The following is a 20349-nucleotide window of genomic DNA, read 5'->3' as shown; positions in this document are numbered from 1 at the left end:
ATTGTAACACAATGGTAAGTATTTGTGTATCCAAATATATCTAAACAAAGAAAAGGTACAGTAAAATTATGATATAAATTATACTCTTACGGGACCATCATTGCATATACAACCCGATATTGACCAAAACATCACTATGTGGCAAATGACTTTATATGTTTTTACCTCTTAAAAAATTTAACTCCCCAGTGACTGCACTGGGTTTTTTTTGTTTTGTTTTGTGTGTGTGTGTGGGGGTGGGGTGGGCTGTTTGTTTTAGCATTTTATAAGATAAATTGCAGAAATTTGAGATCCACTTAGAATAAATGGCTGGTGATATATCTTGTTTGATTTTCCAAGAATGTGTCTTATTCTTTGAAAAGTTTTGGATCTGACAGAGCAGTTAGAGGAGAGGATCTATCAGCTTTATAATGATCACATCAAGATCATCTAGGAAAAGCTCCAGGGGTTCACTCAGAAAGTGGCAAAGATCAGCCATTTGGAAACAGCTCAACCAAGTTGGCCACAGAAGGAGACCGTGTACAAAGACCTGTGCATCCAGCCTGAGGTATCCCGCCTAAGCAAACTCAATGGGGGGCTCTGCCTGAGGAAGCAGGGATGGCGCAGCTGAGAGCAAATGTGAACAGAAACCAGGCAGCCAGCCCTGACCTCACAAGGCCACAGTCCCCGCAAGGCCCGTGATGCTCTTGCCATCTCATTTGTGACCCCCTGTAACATGGTGTGTCCAAGCGGAGAAGCCAGACCACTGTCATTTCTCACCATCACGTGATCAGCTGTGTGGTGACAGAAAGAACAAAATCCCCTGCACCCCTGCTGGTCAGAAACTGTCCTCTCTGTCCGCAGCCCTGAGCCCTGCATCCCTGGTATATGCCCCACAGGGGCCTGGGCAGTGCTAACCTGGGTTTATTTATTACAGCAGAGTCTAAGACTCAGACATGGGCTAGACCACCACGTCCCAGTGACTCACAGCACTCAGATGCGTTCGTTTCTCCTGTGGCTGAAACTACTTCTCAGGTGGTTACCAATAAATGTGGTCCCTACCACGTCCCAATGACTCAGAGCACCCAGATGTGTTCATTTCTCCTGTGACTGAAACTACTTCTCAGGTGGTTACCAGTCAATGCAGCCCAACACTGTGGGGTCAGACGTGCAGCCTTCTTATTTTCCTCTCCCTTATTCTGTTCCAATGTCCAGCATAAGGCACTACGCCCGGATGGGAGGGTCAGAGGGTGCACTGTGAACCCTTGATGTGAGGGGGGTCTGCTCAGGCAGAGACCAAGGGGGTCTCCAGGAAGTTGCTTCAATGTCACACTCCTTCTCTCAACAGATGTTTCTATTCCAAGGTAAATGGAGTCTGTTCTCATCCATAGTTAAAAGTGGACTGAGAAACTCTACAGAGAATTCCATCTTCTTTTTAAGGAACATATCAGAACAACTTCAGAAGGGAAATTCTGATATTTAAAAATCAGTGTCTCTCACTTCCCACTCCATCCGCTAGCTTCCTTCCTAAGATCAGAACACAGCATTCCCATGGTCCAGCCAGGCCTGTCTCTGGGAAGGGGTTTGAGAGCTTTGGGCCACTGGCTGGATGGGCTCACTTGCCAGCCATGAATGCCTGGATTCCCGTGACAGCTCTTTCCAGGATCAGGGTGTGCATGTCATGTGTACCCTCACAGGTTTTCATGGCCTCTGAGTTCCTGATGTTCTGGACCATATGATAGTCATCAGAAACCCCAATGCCCCCCAGCATGTCTCAGGCCTGGCAGGCAATGTCCAGGCTTTTTTCATAGTTATTCCTCTTTAGCAGAGAGAGACCTGTCCTGGGGCCGCCTTGTCCTGATTCTTCAAGTGGCCGTGCTGCAGGCAGGCATGAAGGCCCAGTGTGACCTCAGTGAGCATGTCCTCCAACTTCTGAATCAGCTGGTGCCTGACCAACAGGACGCCAAACTGGATCCTGGGCAGGGTGTACTGCCTAGCCACGAGCAGACAAGACTCGGCAGCTCCAAGCACGCCCCACATGATACCAGATCTGGCGTTATTCAGGCAGCCAAAGGAACCCTCCAGGCTGCCTGCACTGAGCAGCACGTCCTCCACCTCCACACTGTCCACGATGATCATGCTCATGGCAGAGGCCCGCAGGGAGAACTTGCCCTCGATCTTGGAGGCCAAGAGACCCCACATCCCCTTCTCCGACAGGAAGCCCTGAAGGTAGCCATCTTCCAGACCACGCTACAAACAGGTTGGCCACAGGTGAGGTGGTGATCTAGGTCTCACTGGATCCTGGTGGTGATTCAGGTCCCATTGGATCAGGGTGGTCCCATTGAGGGTGTAGCTCTTATTCCAGGGGTTATGGCAGGTTCTGATCTCCATGCTGCCGGGGTCACTCCGGCAGTTGGGCTCTGTCAGCTTGAAGCAGCCCAGGAGCTCCCCCTTGGCCAGCAGGGGGCAGGTATAGGTTGCTGCAAACATAATTGCAGTTTTTGTCATCAAAAGTAATGGCAAAAAGCACAATTACTTCTGCACCAACCTAATACTTCTGCCACTGCTCCTCACTGATGTAGGTGTAGATAGGGTGCATGACTAGAGGAGGACTAGACACTCATTACCAACCTGTAGCCACTGTCCACCCACTCCAGCTTTCAGACCAGAAGTGCATAGGCCACACATGAGACCCCAATACAGCCATATCCTTTGATGGTGGGGCCTAGTACACCCAGCTCCTGCAGCTGCAATATGCTCCTCCCTGTGAAAAACTTCAATGCGATTGGCCAGCAGGATGCCAGGCATGAGTCACAGCTGGTGGTAAGCGTGGAAGGTATTCCTGATGAGGATCTCATCTGCCCTCGTCTGCTCCTGCAGCACCAGCAGGTCCTGCCAGTTACACTCGGGATGCGAGGTGCCTCAGTGCCTCTGACCCTGGGCATGACCCTGTCATCCTGTTCAGGCAGCCCTTGGATTCTGGGACAGAATCCACCTGGGGCAGGCAGACAGTTGGGCAGGAGCTGCAGATGCACAGTGCGACCAGGGTCCTTATACTTGGCTGGTCAGCTCTGTGTCCTCCCGTCTTTCTCAGTCTTGAGACCCATGTGTGCAAAACGCTCAGGCCGGGTCTGTGGGCTCAGTAGCCCTACAGAGACACCTCTCAGGGCCATGCAAGCAGTGGGCGAGGGGGTGGAGCGAGGACTGTGACCTGGAGGAGCTGGGGCGCCAGAATGGAGCCGCTCCCAGCCATGGCCCTGGCCCCTGGGCCCTCCTGACCTGGTACCTCCCAGTTCACCAAATATTTTAATCTTAAAATTCTTGGCAATAGTGGGTATTTTCCCAAAGATTTGTAAGCACCCACAGATTCCTGGCTTAAAAAAAAATGTCTGTATTCCTTCAACCTATTAATTTGTCGAATCCTTTAGCTGTCCATTCTTCACTTAGTCTTCTCACTTGTATGATCATAACTGTTCTACGAAGAAGTTGGAGGAATTTTTGGCTCTGTTTCTAACAGATTCTCCACAATTTTGTTGATTGAGGTTTCAGGTGGCATTTATAAACAAGCAAGGGAATGACAGTAATTTATTGCTGCAAAATTACAGTGGGTTTGTAGTATCCTACATCACTGTAATATTGGACTATCAAAACTCATGAGGAACAAAACACTCGCCGTGAACCACAGCACACCTCAACATGCCTACCATTCTTTCCTTTCCCATTATACCACAGACGGGGGGTTCCTAAATTGGTTGCATATCAGAATCCCCAGGGGTAGCTTAATAAAAGGAAAGATTGGCAGGCCCCACCACCAGGAAGTCTGATTTGGAGATCTGGGGTATAACTGGGATACATAATCAAGGGATGCGATGGAGAGTCATTGAATTGAAGCTGGCAGAGGGCAGGGCTGCTATTTTACATGGGTGGGTAGAAAAGGCTTCTCTGAGGATGTGCAGCTGGTTTGTGCTGATACCAGAATGTTACCAAGGTGTAGGTTCTATGAAAACCTGGGAAAAAGTGTTCCTGCAAAGGGAGTGGCAAGAGCAAAGGCAGGCACACGGGAGGTGTGTTTGTAAAGGAAATAGGGAAACAATGTGACTGAGGGATGGGGACAGTGTCCAAACCACACCATTCCTTAAGGGCCAGCTGAAGGAGCTTGCATTTCATTACAATTGTGCTGTGCCATGATCTGATTTATTTTTTAAAAAGATCAGTCTGACTGCTCCATGGAGCATGGCGTGAGTTGGAGGTATTTGGGAGTCTTGTTGAAAGCTGATGGTGAAGATGACATCTAAACTGAAATGGAAGGATGAGTGGGAGATGAACCAGTCAAGGGGGTGGAGGGTGGAGTGTTTCAGGAAGAAGATGGGCAAGTGCAAAGCCCTGAGGTGCAAAGATTGTTCTAGAAACTGACAGAAGATAAGGGAGGAGCCACAGAGGAAGATAGAGTCCAGATGGCGTGGCTTCCAGGATAGAATGATAAAAAACGTGAGTACAAAACATTAGCCAGCGTGGGCTGAAGGATCCTGACATCTTTTGAATGCCTACCTTGATCTAGGTATAGGTACTTTCTTTGTTATTGCTTTCAATGTAGTGCAGCTTGCTTTGATTTTTCCAATATAATCTAGTAATTTGGATTTTGGTTTCCTGAATTTTAAATGTTGGCAAGCTAGTTAAAAAAATGTCTTTTTAAAAACCCAATGTGAGTTAAATAAAAGATGTCTGTGGGCTGAATTTGGCTTGTGACTTCCAGTATGTGGTCTTTGAGCAGCATGAAAACCAACCCAAATGGTGCTTTTGTGCAAATTAGGAAAAGGTCTCCTTTGCTCTACACAGCTTCCTAAAGGAAAATTGTCATATTAAATTATATATGTCAATGATGGCTGTGATGAAAATGGCAACACTAGAGTTGTGCAATGTACACAGTCTGGACAACTTAACAGCTTTATCTTTGAGCAAGAACAGGTGGGAAGAAGCGACAGGAAAATATGACATGGGAAAGGGCAATAGGGTGCTGGCGCTAACTGGCACTGGATCATCAGAGCTGATTGTGCACATCTTTTCCCAACTCTGCGCTCACTAACATCATGAGAGCTTGAAATCCACCACAGTGGGAGTATTTACCATTTAGCCCCCTTCAGTAGTGGAGGCTGTTCGTCCTCTCTCATCCCTATGTCTAGGAACAGAGGAAAGAAAGGGAACGGCACACTTTTATCTCCTTTTGCCTCTTCCAACCATTGCTACTCTGATCTTCAATTATCCCCCCTTTTTTTGACACTCCCAGTAAGTTGCCCAAACCTCCTTTGCCTGACCACTGAGCAGGTTTACCGCTGATTTACCCAAATGAGAGCTTTGGTATCTCCCTCCCACGCCTTTCATCCACTCCAAGGCCCATTGACCCACAGGGATGATCCAGGAAGCATTGCAGTCTCACAATCTTGTGACTTTATCAACTTCAAGGACATGTCACCTCTGCTCCACTTCAGACATGCACAACCACAGCCACATCTTGGATGACAAAGCCAACTTTGGAATAGCTGCGTCTTTGAAATGTGATTATGATGACACCTCTTCTGCAGGATTGAGGTAAGTATTCAAAGACATTATGTCTGGAAAGCGCCTAGCAAATGCCTGGCTTATAATAGATGTCCAAGGAAGGTTTCTTTTCTTGTCTTTTAGACAGGAACACAATTTTGAAACCCTGATATTTCTTCTTCCTTTACTTTGCAGTGTCACTTGAATTTGACATAAACAGTTGATATTTAGTAAACTTTCTGCTAAGTGACATCCTTAGGAATCCATGCTCTTTCCAGTACTCCTGAGCTACTGGCATCCAATATTATTGGCGGCAATTGTGCTAACATGCACAACACAATATCCACTCTTTTAATTACAGAACATTCTTGCAGTAAAGTGACACTGATTCTCATCTGATTAATATTTATAGTTTTTACTTTTGGCTAAATGCCAGGTATCTTCATCATGTGAATTTCTCTGGCTTCCCAGTTCTCTTTTGCTGCCTCTCTTATTAGCTTATTTGTGTGAGCATATCTTTTGTTTACCCAATCCAGGAGTGTCATGGATTCCTTAAGTCACAAGCCTTCTACCCAGGAAGGGCTTTTACTGGGCAATTGTAACTAATTGTAAGTGGGTAATGAATAATTTTATGTAACTTTTAAGAAAAACACTTGAATGCTTACATTTGAGAGAGTGTAGGGAAAGGGTCGTGATGGTTTTGAACGCTGTTCAAAAATTGGTATGCCTGGTTAGTAAATGAAAAGAGTATTAGATATCTTTCAAACATGCTTCACTTTTTGCTATCTTTCCATAGCTTCCATTGGCTTCTCTTAGGATCCCAAAATCTATACTATGACATATGAACCATCATTTAAGCAGTTTGCTGCAAAGGAATTTGTGTTTTTTCATAAACTTTTGCAAATGTGAGAATGTGTTAGCCATAGTAACATTTAAAAGGCTGAAGTTTGTAATATATTATTTAAAAAGATATCCAAAATTAGATGCGCCAGAGGTAAAATTATTTTCTCTGATGCAGGAAGACCTTGTATATTAAGGATTATATTTTCAAAATCTCTTTATTTTCCATTTCACTATGAATGTTACTGATCTAAGTTCTTATTATTTTGTGCTTGAACAATTTCAATAGCATTCTAACTGCTCTTCCTGACTTCTCCTTTCCTTCCAAACTCACATTCTTATGTCTGTTAATGTTCAAAGATGACTCATTGCCAGTTGTACTGATGTTCAAACAGTATTTCAAAGGGCACTATAGAGTCCCCAGCCATGGCTGGATGGGGAGACTGTGGGCAGGGGGCATACCCCTGCTTCTATTAGGACAGCTCTGTATGGATCAGTTTTATCCTGTTTGGGTTTCTTACAAGATTCTGCTTAAAACAAGTGTGCTGCTGTTGAAAACTATTAGTCCTCAGGACAAAATCCACATTCTTGGCATGGTAGTCAAATCCCTTCTCAACATACCTCCAAGCCAGTATGCCATCTTCCTTTTTCTTCTCCATTGTTCTGTTTGCTCACAGTTCATGGCTCACTCATCACTCCTTAAATACAGATGCCCCTCAACCTTTGTTCATACTGTGATATCTTTCCTTAAAAAACATTTTCCCTAGATTTGGTGTGGTATAATTGACAAATAAAAACTTTATACATTTAAGGTGTACAATGTAATGATTTGATATATGTCTACATTGTGAAATGATGACAATCAAGCTAATGAGGACATCCATCACCTCATATAATTACCATTTTTGGTGTGTGGTGGTGAGAACTGTCTTAGCATATTTCAAGTATGTAATACAGCACTATTAATTTTAGTCACCATGATGTATATTAGATCACCAGAACTTGCTCATCTTGTAACTGAAGGTTTATCCCCTTTGACTAACATCTCCCCATTTCCCTCACTCCCCATCCTCCTCACTCCCCATCATCTAGCAACTACCATTCTACTCTCTGCTTGTGTGAGTTAAGACTTTTTTTTAAAATTTATTTTTATTTTCAGTTCTGGGGTACATGTGCAGGACGTGCAGGTTTGTTACATAGGTAAATGTGTGCCATGGTGGTTTGCTGCATCTATCAACCTATCACCTAGGTATTAAGCCGAGCATGCATTAGCTATTTTTCCTAATGCCGTCCCTCCCCCCACCCTACCCCCCGACAGGCCCCAGTGCATATTGTTTCCCTCCCTGTGTCCATGTATTCTCATTGTTCAGCTTCCATTTATAAGTGAGAACATGCAGTGTTTCTGTTTTCTGTTCTAGTGTTAGTTTGCTGAGGATAATGGCTTCCAGCTCCATCCATGTACCTGCAAAGGCCGTGATCTTGTTCCTTTTTATGGCTGCATAGTATTCCATGCTGTATATGTACCACATTTTCTTTATCCAGTCTAACATTTATGGGCATTTGGGTTGAGTTAGACTTTTAAATATTCCATACATAAGTGAGATCATGCAGTGTTTGTCCTTCTGTGACTGGTTTATTTAACCTAATGTCCTCTAGGCTCATCCATATTGTCACAAGTGGGGAGATTTTCTTCCTTTTTTGTCTGAATAATATCCCATTGTATATATGTACCACATTTTCATATACTGTCATATCTTTGCGTGGAATATCTTCCTCCTTTTGACTATTTGGAAAATGCATTATTCATTTCTTCATTCATGCATTCATCCAACAACTATTTATTGAGCATCTGCTATGTGCCATACCCTGTTTAGGTACCAGGAACTGCTATTATATAGCCAAATTTATGATATCTTCTCTATGACATTGCCCAGGTAAAATTACCTGATGTCTTCTCTGTACTTCATGATACTTTGTCATATTGAGATTATTTTCTAGTTGATTGCATTGCTCTGATTCTCATGTATGCTCTTCTCTTTTTAAGGTTGATATCCATATCTTATTTGTGAATATATTTTTCCCTCTCATAGTAGCTGATTGAATAGTTTTCTCTCTTCTTTTTTTTTTGGAGATGGAGTCTCGCTCTGTCACCCAGGCTGGAGTGAAGTGGCTCCATGTCAGCTCACTGCAACCTCTGCCTCCCAGGTTCAAGCGATTCTTCTGCCTCAGCCTCCTGAGTAGCTGGGACTACAGGCGCGTGCCACCACACCCGGCTAATTTTTTAAATTTTTTTTAGTAGAGACGGGATTTCACCGTGTTAGCCAGGATGGTATCGATCTCTAGACCTAGTGATCCACCTGCCTCGGCCTCCCAAAATGTTGGGATTATAGGCATGAGCCACCATGCCCAGCCTTTTCTTTCTTTTAAAATCTGTTTGCACCACAAAAGAATGAGCTCTACAGGGATGGGGATCTTTGTCTATTTTGCCTGACACGTGGTAGGTACTCAAGGATTATTTGCTGAAATTGATGAAAAGTTCTCATTTCTGTAGTGAAACCAGCAGCTGTAGGAATGGTAACAGAGTAGACAAAGGGCATTTTCAGGTGTTTTTGGTGTGCAAAGCTGCACCTCTGTGATATTGTTGGGGTTAAGAGAGCACTGGGCATCCATAGCCACTAGCAGTACAGTCTTGGGCCAGTCACTTACCATTTTGGGGCTCGCTACCTTATCTATAGATAGGAGGGTTGGACTCAGCTCATCCCTTCTCTGAGTTGGAATGATGCCATGATTCTATGTATTTAGCAGTACCTTGTAGATTGAAGGGCATGTCTTCTCAGAACTCTCAACTTTAATTTATGGAAGTCATAATTAAAGTAAAATGGTGGGTAGAATTTTATCTTTGGAGCAAGTTTATACATACAAACTTTTTCCCCTTCATCTATTATGTCAAAGCCATGGATATTCTGATAGTTAACTTTTCTCTCTTGCATATGAATGATAAAAAGAAAGTGATACATTAGTGGAACTGTCATTTTCTGTGTGGTCACAGCAAATTTAAAAAAATGCATTTTAATCATAAAATTAGCCTGATTCATGGTGTTTCTATCTAGAAATTATAAAAGGATGAGAGAAATTTTACTCGATGATCACGAGATTTTAGCTGGAAAAGATGAACATAGGGTTAATAGTACAAACTTACTTTTTTTTTAAAAAAGAAATAAATGCAGAAAATGGGTTTGAGTTGCTAAGTCAGAGAAAGGCCGTTGGCTTCCCAAGAGTTGCTAGACCTTTGAATGAGATCTAACAAGACTCACAGTCTTTAAAAACAAGCTGTTTTTTTTTTTTCCTGGCTAGAAATATTTTAGATGTGGGTATGTGGGGTGGGGGGGTGTCCATCCTGGGACTCAGGTGTGAATGTCCACTTTCTGCTGGTCCTGTGATTCTGCAGAAGAGTGTCCAGTAATTAGCTAGCCCAGAAAAAATATTTATATATTATGAGTTGTGATGAAGACTTAACAACTCTTTGGTTCTGTGCAGCCTATGGACAGCTTATGGGCAGGAATTAGGGGGTGTTAACCAGTCCTTTGTTGAAGTGTGTGGAATCCTCAGGCAGATGAGAACGACCTTTGTTGGCACAGCTAAATGTCCTTGACCAGTCAGAGGTGGGGATAGAGATGGGGAAGAGCAGAGAGTAAAATTTCTCAGAAGTTTCTAAACCAAATAGCATGACTTTGGATTAAAAGTGTCCCCAAATGGCCACTGTCCCCATCTACAGCCTTGCTCTGCCCCCTGCTGTTGGCTGCATTATTCCTGGATGCACTACTCCTCTATTCAAAATGGTTTACAATTCGGGCAGATGAGTAGGTGGAAGGGGGAATTTCAGGATTTCTGGGGACTACTACCTCCAGAAGTACCCCCTCCGTGGAAAATCAACCCGTTTTGATAAACATCGGGATCCCCCCTGCCCGCCCCTGGAAGAATAGGTGCCATTCATATTCTGATGTCGAAGGCTTCCCCAGTGCTTGGAGTCGTGCACAGGCCACAGTGTCAGATGAGAGGTGTGAAAGTTTTCTGTGACTTTGGTGGCAGTTGCGGGGGAGGGTCTCACGGCAAGGCAGCCCCATTGTGGTTGCCCGGCGACTGCGGGACGCTTGGAACCGCGCTGCGCCGCGTCCCCGGGACCCAGCAGAGTGCCCCAGCTCCCGCGGAGGAGGCTGCGGGTTGCGCGCCCGGACAGGGACCCTACAGCTCCAGGTAGAAGCAGGGAGCGCGGGACTCGCCCCCTGGCAGGGTGAGGCAGGGCCGGACCGTTTGCTCTCTGCTGCTCCCCGGGACTCCAGCCGCGCCCGTGAGAAGAGGCAGCACGGGAGCAAAGGCCAAGGAGCAGCGGCAAGCGGCGGAACCCGTCGCGGTGGTCGCCGACCCCCTGAGCGGGTCGACCCGTCTCGGGGCAGGGGGGTGGGGGGCCAAGGAGCGCTCCGCCCCCGCCCCAACCCCCACCCCGCCGCCTCGGCCCGGACCGAGACGCACACGCTCCTTAATCCCCCGCCCCCCGTTGCCCCGGCGACGGCCCAGACGAGCAGGTGATGCATTGACAGCGAGCAGATGGTCCCCCGCGGAGGCGAGCGCGGCCCACAATGCGCCCCGCGCGGCGATGCCACCGCCGCCCTCCCTGCCCGGCCGGCTCGCCGCCGCCCGCATGCTAATACGGGAAGGGGGAGGGGGCGGGGGAGGGAGCGGGGGAGGGGTCGGGCAAGGGGAGGCTCCGGGCGGAGCGGTGGGGGGCGGTGGAGGGCACGCCCCGCCTTGCTCTTTGCAGCCCTGCTCACCTTATTTTACTGAATGCCGTCCCCAGATCTCCGCACCAGGAAAGTTCCTCTCTTTACACGGAGAGACACTCTCCCGGTCCCTCTTCTCCCCCCAACCTTCCCCGCCCGCTCCAGCTCTCTTCTAATTCCCCCCAAGTGGTTAATTTCCATTGAGATAAACGCTTAACCCCTCCTTCAGCGCTCCTTACCCCTATTCTGCAGCCCTTGCCCACATCTGCTCCCTGCTGGCATTTAATATTGAATCTTGGAAGACCAGAGGAATGGATTTACCACCGCCGCCCGCACCCTGTCCCTACTTCTAGAGCTGGCCTTGACACTTGCTAAATGTGTGTAGACATATTATTTATCTCACATCCCCCCCAACCCCGCACTTCAGGATCTTTTAGGCAGCTTCTTTTGGTCTTCCTTTCTGGAATTTCAAAAATAAATCACTCTTCTCCCTGTGACAACTGTGCTGCCCCTTCCCGGGAAACCCTCCCATTCACATAACCTCCTCCTCCCATTCATTCGACACCCCCTCCCTTCTTTACCCTATTCACCGCTGTGTGGCAAATTGAGGCGATCTTATACTAAGGGCATGAAAACTGCTAGGCACTATTCACAATTTTAATACTAACTTCATAGCTGTCACATAAATTCATTGCCGGGCCTACTTATAATGGCCAAGAAGGAACTTTAAGAGAAGAAGAGGAAAAAAAAAGTCTGAAGACACTGCTGTGGTGTCTTTCTTTGATTTGCAGGTGTTTTTTTGAAACCATTACTACAGTAACTGCAGATAGTGTTTTTTTTTTTTTATCTGCCACATAGAGTGCTTAAAAAAACCCCACCGATCCTCCTCCTTTTTATTTTACAGTAGATAAAAAATGCTAATAAAGGCTTAAAAAAAGGAATGGAGAGAGAAAGAGAAAAAGAGACTAGTGAATAAAGTTGGGACAATACAGGGTCACAGAGCTGTCGAAACTAATGTCATAGTGTGGCTGTTGTACAGGCGTACAGAAAACTTCTTGTTTCTTGATTTTTATGGAGATTTGGTCTAAGGCATGGAGCACTCTCTGAACAGGTTTAGAACAAGTGGCAAAGAAAGAACTCTTCACAATAAACTCCCTTCTGATGGGCTTTATGCCCACAAACACCTGTGATTTACAAAGAGGCATTGCGGAGGACAAAGGGAGGCGAGAGGGCCAGGCTATTGTGGAGAAATGATGCCTCATGTACCCATGGTCCTAAGAGAGGGTTGTTTTATTTTAAAACTTGTCTTAGATCCTTGCTATGCAAACTTACAATGAGAAAAGAAGCATTAGACTCTTCTAGGGGCTCATAATGACTTTTTCAAATGCTTCTAACTCATTTCGAGCCTTCGTTTTGGTAAATTCTTACACTAGTGAATATTGTACTTACTGGAATTCAAAGAAAGATGACTTATCTTGAAGATGAAGTTAGAAATCATTGAGAGTTAGAAATAAGTAGTAAGAATGTTTGCTTTAAGGGTGTATAACATTTACATGTATTTAACAATTTTATGAACTTATTTTTCATAAATGCTAATACTTTCATGCCTATTTCCTCTTAATTTCTTGTCTTTTTCTCCTTTTTCTTATCTCTAAGGTTTTTTTTTTTTTTTTTTTTTTTTTTTGCCTCCCCTTTTGGCTTTTGCTTTTTCATGTTCTTCGTAGTTTCTCCCCCACCAATAATTTAGAGAAGAAGAGGGCAAAAATATGAAGACATAAGGGGGTAAAATAAAGAGCTACAAGTTGAGGGAGATTCCCTTTGGTTTAAGGTGGCCAAGTCCTCTCTGAGGAAATCACATTTCAGCTGGGACCTAAAGCAAGTGAGAAAGCAGGGGAACACCAAGCAAGCAGAGGCATGTGCAAAGGCTCTGAGGCAGAAAAGAGCTTCAGGGATCCTGAGTCACTGAAGCAAGGCTGGTATGGCTGGAACATTGTGAGTGTGGGGAACACCAAGCAAGCAGAGGCATGTGCAAAGGCCCTGAGGCAGAAAAGAGCTTCAGGGATCCTGAGTCACCGAAGCAACGCTGATGTGGCTGGAACACTGTGAGTGTGGGGAGAATATTGCAAGATGAGGTTTGAGGGGTTAGCCAGAATCAGATTGTCGAAAGCTGTATCAGATGTGGGAAAAGACTGGATTTTATTCTTAGAGAAATAGGAAGCTACTGAAGGATTTTGAGGGATCTATGTGACTGAATTTATATTTTATCATCACTACCTCTGCTTTGTAGAATATGGATTGAATGAAGGAAAGAAAGGAAAGTGCAACAAGTGGTTAGGAAGCTGTTAGAAGGCTGCTGTAGTAATCCAGACAAGAAACAGCAGTATCCTGGATTAAGGTAGTGTTAATGGAAATGAAGATGGTTTTAGGATCTACTTTAGAGAAAGAACTGACGAGAGTTGATGGATGAGATTGCTTGCGTGGGGTGAAGAGGGAAAGGGAGGAACTGAGGGTAGCACACTTGGCAGATGGTGGTGCACATTGCAGAGATGGGGAAGAGAATCAAGATGGGGGTGTGGATCAATAATTTGACGGATTAATTTTGAGCTGTTGTTGAGGTGGCCAAAAGGAGATGGTGGGCCTGGAGACAGACACTTGACTTGCCCTATGCCCTCATCCTTTCCTAAGCTTCTTGGGATCTATGATGTGGCATGGGATGAAGGGATGAGCTGGGCTGGTAAGATTTTCCACTTCCTGACTCTGAACTGGAAATACTGAGATAATCTGGCAGTTTGCATCAGGGAAGGAATTGAAAAGTCATGATCTGGAGAAAGAACCATTAAAGATTATGATCAAATGGATGCCATGAATAAGTAGAAGTCTATGAAACACAGTTGAGGGAGAGGAAATTTTTGTTAAAGTTTAAAGAAGCTAGCAGAAAGGAGCAAGTTTATGGAAAGAAGATATGCCATGTGACTAGAGGAATATTAGGACGAAGACCTGTGAAGTCAGGCAGTTGTGGTCTTTACAGTTGCTTTTGACCCAGACTGAATCTCCTATTTCAGACTGTGAAACAATAACATGCAAATTGCTGGATAATGTATTTAAGGAAAAGATAAACCACAAACACATAAAATTAAGAATGAGGGCCAGGTGTGGTGGCTAACCCCTGTAATCCCAGCACTTTGGGAGGCCGTGGCAGGTGGATCACTTGAGCTCAGGAGTTCAAGACCAGCCTGGCTAACAGGGTGAAACCCCATCTCTACTAAAAAGTACAAAAATTAGCTTGCGTAGTTGTGCACGCCTGTAATCCCAGCTACTCAGGAGGCTGAAGCATGAGAATCACTTGAACCTGGGAGGCAGAGGTTGCGGTGAGCTGAGATCATGCCACTGCCCTCCAGCCTGGGTGACAGAGTGAGACTCTGTCTTAAAAACAAACAAACAAAGAAACCAACAAACAAAAACAAAATTGAAAACAAAGAGTTTCTAACAAGTTGGGGGTTATGTTTGGGAAGTCAGGAATTCTTTTTTCCCTTCAGAGTCTTGGCTCATAGAATAAGGCCTATTTTGAATCAGCTTATCAGCTTTATTGATGTCCACTAAAATGACTCTTTGAGTAAAGGGCTCCATGATAGATTAAAGTGAGAAATGAGGCTTGAGTTTTAAGCCAGGGTAAGTTTTCCATTCTCTCCAATCAAATTGACTGAAGATAACTCACAAATTACATTGGAGGATCTGGGGGTAGAAATAATAGTGACTGACATTTGCCGAGGTTTACAAGGTGTGATTACCATGTAGAAACCAGGAGCTCAAGGCCTGCCATGTCTGAGCACAGGGAAGCAAAAGAGTATAGAAGTGGAACCTTATTACCTAACTCTTGCTAAATTTGGTCCATTAGATATAAGGCTTTCTTTAATCTCGCCAGTTATCTCTTGAGGCAAGGAGTGTTTGTTTCTATATTTTTTTCTGGAGAGTACAACAGAAACTACTATATCTACAATTCCAAGAAAATGGGATGGATGCACCAGAGTTTCCTCCTGTTATAGTACATATACAGATTCAATATAAAAACTACTATGTAGAATTCAGTGGTAAACTATGCAGTTAAAATAGCTCAACAAATATTATTATATTGATGGGAAAAAATAATTAAAATTAACTCGAGAGGTGGATTACCTGATTAGAATAATAGTTATGACAAAGATGAAAAATGCTTTCAAATAATTAATTCCCGAAAAAGTTCTAAGCCCAGGTAGTTTTACGAGTCAGTTCTTTCAATGTTTTAAGGAAAAAGAAGTTCCACATTATAGAAATTTAATACATAAACACTGGTGAAATTTTTCTAATTTATATGATTGCCAAACTGGACTAAGAGTACAATAAAACAAAATCAACAATTTTATGCATGCATATAGATGCTAATGTTCTAAAAACCCCATGCACACATTTAATTCATCAATGTAAGAATATCTACCCAATAGATATTATTTCAGAATGGTTTAATATTAGGAATTCTAGGAATATATAACAATAATATGGTAAACAAGAATAATCATATGGGAATTCTATTAAATACCAAATATATTATAAAACTACTCCTTATAATATTTTATAAATTAGAAAGTGATAGATACTTATTTAACATAATAAACTATTTTAATATGGAGCAATTATCATACTTAATGAAAAACACTAGAGGACTTTAAAATTAAAATTACAATTAAAACAAGGAGACCTATCGTGCCATTACTCTTTTTGATTGTTCTAAAAATTCTAGAAAATTAAATAAGATGTAAAACAGAAATAAGTGGTATAGTTGTTGAAAAGAAACAAAGAAAAAGATCACTAATTGCAAATAACATTACTCACTGATATGTGAAAATAAAATCAATGGATAAATAATAATATTGAATAAACTGATTCAATACCAAATAAATACAAAATGCAATAGTTTAAAAAATTAATAAAGATAAGTTAGAAATAAAATGGGGGATTTTGTATTTTTAAGAGAATTTCAGACCAGTTATCCTATATGACTCTCTAAATTGACTGAAAACTGGATAAAATATTTTTAAAACATTGTAAGATGCATTTATGAGCTGGCATAAAGGTAGAAATCCTGAGAAATAACAGAATGCCAGAACTTAAAGGATTTCTTTTAAATGTCAGAGACTAAGATTTAAATTTTAATGGCAATACAGAAAATAGGCTGTTAGAAATAAAGTGGGGAGCTTAGTTGAAACATAAAGCTGGGATCCTAGTGTAGGAAGGAACAATACATAAACCTGACATAGTTCGGATTCCTGTTCCAAGATGGCCGTATAGGAATAGCTCCAGTCTGCAGCTCCCAGTGTGATCGACGCAGAAGACGGGTGATTTCTGCATTTCCAACTGAGGTACCTGGTTCATCTCATTGGGACTGGTTGGACAGTGGGTGAAGCCCACGGAGGGTGAGCTGAAGAAGGGCGGGGCATTGTCTCACCTGGGAAGTGCAAGGGGTTGGGGGATTTCCCTTTCCTAGCCAAGGGAAGCCATGACAAACTATACTTGGAAAAACGGGACACTCCTGCCCAAATACGGCACTTTTCCCACAGTCTTAGCAACCAGCAGACCAGGAGATTTTCTCCTGTGCCTGGCTCGGTGGGTCCCATGCCCATGGAGCCTGCCTTGCTCACTCTAGTGCAGCAGTCTGAGGTCAACCTGTGAGGCTGCAGTGTGGGGAAGGGGAGTCTGCCATTGCTGAGGCTTGAATAGGTAAACAAAGCAGCCAGGAAGCTCAAACTGGGGGAGCCCATCATAGCTCAGCAAGGCCTACTGCCTCTATAGAGGCACTTCTGTGGGCAGGGCATAGCTGAACAAAAGGCAGCAGTAACGTCTGCAGACTTAAACGTCCCTGTCTAACAGCTCTGAGGAGAGCAGTGGTTCTCCCAGCATGGTGTTCGAGCTCTGGGAACAGACAGACTGCCTCCTTAAGTGAGTCCCTGACCCCTGTTTGGCCTAACTGGGAGACACCTCCCAGTGGGGGCTGACAGTCACCTCATACAGGTGGGTGCCCCTCTGGGACAAAGCTTCCAGAGAAAGGATCAGGCAGCAATATTTGCTGTTCTGCAGCCTCTGCTGGTGATACCCAGGCAAACAGGGTCTGGAGTGGACCTCCAGTAAACTCCAACAGACCTGCAGCTAAGGGACCTGACTTTTAGAAGGAAAACTAACAAACAGAAAGGAATAGCATCAACATCAACAAAAAGGACATCTACACCAAAAGCCCATCTGTAGGACACCAACATCAAAGACAAAAGGTAGATGAAACCACAAAGATGGGGAGAAACCAGAGCAGAAAAGCTGAGAATTCTAAAAACCAGAGTGTCCCTTCTCCTCCAAAGTGTTGCAGCTCCTTGCCAGCAATGGAACAAAGCTGGATGGAGAATGACTTTGATGAGTTGACAGAAGTAGGCTTCAGAAGGTCTTTAATAACTTCTCTGAGCTAAAGGATTATGTTCAAACCCATTGTGAGGAAGCTAAAATCCTTAAAAAAAGGTTAGACAAATGGCTAACTAGAATAAGCAGTATAGAGAAGACCTTAAGTGAACTGATGGAGCTGAAAACCATGGCACGAGAACTTTGTGACACATGCACAAGCTTCAATAGCCAATTCAATCAAGCGGAAGAAAGGGTATCAGAGATTGAAGATCAACTTTATGAAATAAAGCGAGAAGACAAGCTTAGAGAAAAAAGAGTAAAAAGAAATGAACAAAGCCTCCAAGAAATATGGGACTATGTGAAAAGACCAAATCTACGTTTGATTGGTGTACCTGAAAGTAATGGGGAGAATGGAACCACGTTGGAAAACACTCTTCAGGATATTATGCTGGAGAACTTCCCCAATCTAGTAAGGCAGGCCAACATTCAAATTCAGGAAATACAGAGAAAACCACAAAGATACTCCTCAAGAAGAGCAAGCCCCGGACACATAATTGTCAGATTCACCAAGGTTGAAATGAAGGAAAAAATGTTAAGGGAAGCCAGAGAGAAAGGTTGGGTTACCCACAAAGGGAAGCCCATCAGACTAACAGCGGATATCTCAGCAAAAACCCTGCAAGCCAGAAAAGAGTGGGGGCCAATATTCAACATTCTTAAAGAATTTTCAACCCAGAATTTCATATCCAGCCAAACTAGGCTTCATAAGTGAAGGAGAAATAAAATCCTTTACAGACAAGCAAATGCTGAGAGATTTTGTCACCACCAGGCCTGCCTTACAAGAGCTCCTGAAAGAAGCACTAAACATGGAAAGGAACAGCCAGTACCAGCCACTGTAAAAACATGCCAAATTGTAAAGACCATTGGTGCTATGAAGAAATGGCATCAATTAACGGGCAAAATAACCAGCTAACATCGTCATAACAGGATCAAATTCACACATAACAATATTAACCTTAAATGTAAATGGGCTAAATGCCCCAATTAAAAGACACAGACTGGCAAATTGGATAAAGAGTCAAGACTCATTAGTGTGCTGTATTCAGGAGACCCATCTCACATGCAGAGACACACATAGGCTCAAAGTAAAGGGCTGGAGGAAGATCTACCAAGCAAATGGAAAGCAAAAAAAAAAAAAAAAAAAAAAAGCAGGGGTTGCAATCTTAGTCTTGAATAAAACAGACTTTAAACCAACAAAGATCAAAAGAGACAAAGGCCACTATATAATGGTAAAGGGATCAATTTAACAAGAAGAGCTAACTATCCTAAATATATATGCACCCAATGCAGGAGCACCCAGATTCATAAAGCAAGTCCTTAGAGACCTACAAAGAGACTTAAACTCCCACACCATAATAATGGGAGACTTTAACACCCCACTGTTAATATTGGACAGATAGTGAGACAGAAGGTTAACAAGCATATCCAACACTTAAATTCAGTTCTGCACCAAGTAGACCTAATAGACATCTACAGAACTCTCCAACCCAAATCAACAGAGTATACATTCTTCTCAGCACCACATCATACTTACTCTAAAATTGATCACATAATTGGAAGTAAAGCACTCCTCAGCAAATGTAAAAGAACAGAAATCAAAAGAAATTGTCTCTGAGACCATAGTGCAATCAAATTAGAATTCAGGATTAAGAAACTCACTCAAAACTGCACAACTACATGGAAACTGAACAACCTGCTCCTGAATGACTACTGGGTAAATAACAAAATGAAGGCAGAAATAAAGATATTCTTTGAAACCAATGAGAACAAAAACACAACATACCAGAATCTCTGGGACACATTTAAAGCAGTGTGTAGAGGGAAATTTATAGCACTAAATGCCCACAAGAGAAAGCAGGAAAGATCTAAAATTGACACCCTAACATCACAATTAAAAGATCTAGAGAAGCAAGAGCAAACACGTTCAAAAGCTAGCAGAAGGCAAGAAATAACTAAGATCAGAGCAGAACTGAATGAGATAGAGACATAAAAATCCCTTCAAAAAATCAATGAATCCAGGAGCCAGTTTTCTGAAAAGATCAACAAAATTGATAGACTGCTAGCAAGACTAATAAGAAAAGAGAGAAGAATCAAATAGACCCAATAAAAAATCATATAGGGGATATCACCACTGATCCCACAGAAATACAAACTACTATCAGATAATACTGTAAACACCTCTACACAAATAAGCTAGAAAATCTAGAAGAAATGGATAAATTCCTGGACATATACACCCTCCCAAGACTAAACCAGGAAGAAGTTGAATATCTGAATAGACCAATAACAGGCTCTGAAATGGAGACAATAATTAATAGCCTACCAACCAAAAAAAGTGCAGGACCAGATGGATTCATAGCCAAATTCTACCAGAGGTACAAGGAGGAGCTGGTACCATTCCTTCTGAAACTATTCCAATCAATAGAAAAAGAGGGAATTCTCCCTAACTCATTTTATGAGGCCAGCATCATCCTGATACCAAAACAACAAAAAAAGAGAATTTTAGCCCCATATCCCTGAAGAACATCGATGCAAAAATCCTCAATAAAATACTGGCAAACTGAATCCAGCAGCACACCGAAAAGCTTATCCACCATGATGAAGTCAGCTTCATCACTGGGATGCAAGGCTGGCTCAACATATGCAAATCAATAAATGTAATCTGTCACATAAACAGAACCAATGACACAAAACACATGATTATCTCAATAGATGTAGAAAAGGCCATTGGCAAAATTCAATA

General features: G+C 43.2%; 1 protein-coding gene, 1 long non-coding RNA gene and 1 pseudogene across 4 annotated transcripts in view; 1 reads left to right on the top strand and 2 right to left on the bottom strand.

Annotated features, from left to right (window-relative positions):
• Nucleotides 1–1594: 1594 nt before the first annotated feature.
• LOC129010185 (glutaryl-CoA dehydrogenase, mitochondrial-like) lies at nt 1595–3152 on the bottom strand (annotated as a pseudogene).
• A 5668-nt stretch (nt 3153–8820) lies between these two features.
• Nucleotides 8821–10470, bottom strand: LOC129010943 (uncharacterized). The gene is made up of 3 exons (XR_008493101.1): nt 10257–10470; nt 9279–9337; nt 8821–8917 (listed from the first exon to the last, which is right to left on the bottom strand). It is a non-coding gene; the product is annotated as an uncharacterized LOC129010943 (long non-coding RNA).
• A 56-nt stretch (nt 10471–10526) lies between these two features.
• The window catches only part of C10H12orf42 (chromosome 10 C12orf42 homolog), a 187561-nt gene continuing 177738 nt past the window's right edge, over nt 10527–20349 (top strand). The window contains exons 1-2 of one of the 3 annotated variants that reach the window (XM_054445702.1): nt 10548–10608; nt 12857–13234. The gene's annotated coding sequence lies outside the window, so the exon portion shown is untranslated. Of the gene's footprint in view, nt 10609–10644; nt 10938–12856; nt 13235–20349 lie in introns of those variants that run through there. The other 2 variants (XM_054445701.1, XM_054445700.1) reach the window with 2 other exon arrangements.

Source organism: Pongo pygmaeus, chromosome 10 (assembly GCF_028885625.2).
Source record: "Pongo pygmaeus isolate AG05252 chromosome 10, NHGRI_mPonPyg2-v2.0_pri, whole genome shotgun sequence".
Lineage (NCBI taxonomy): Eukaryota > Metazoa > Chordata > Mammalia > Primates > Hominidae > Pongo > Pongo pygmaeus.
The sequence above is the reverse complement of the archived record's forward strand: the minus strand, read 5'-3'. Positions and strand labels throughout refer to the sequence as shown.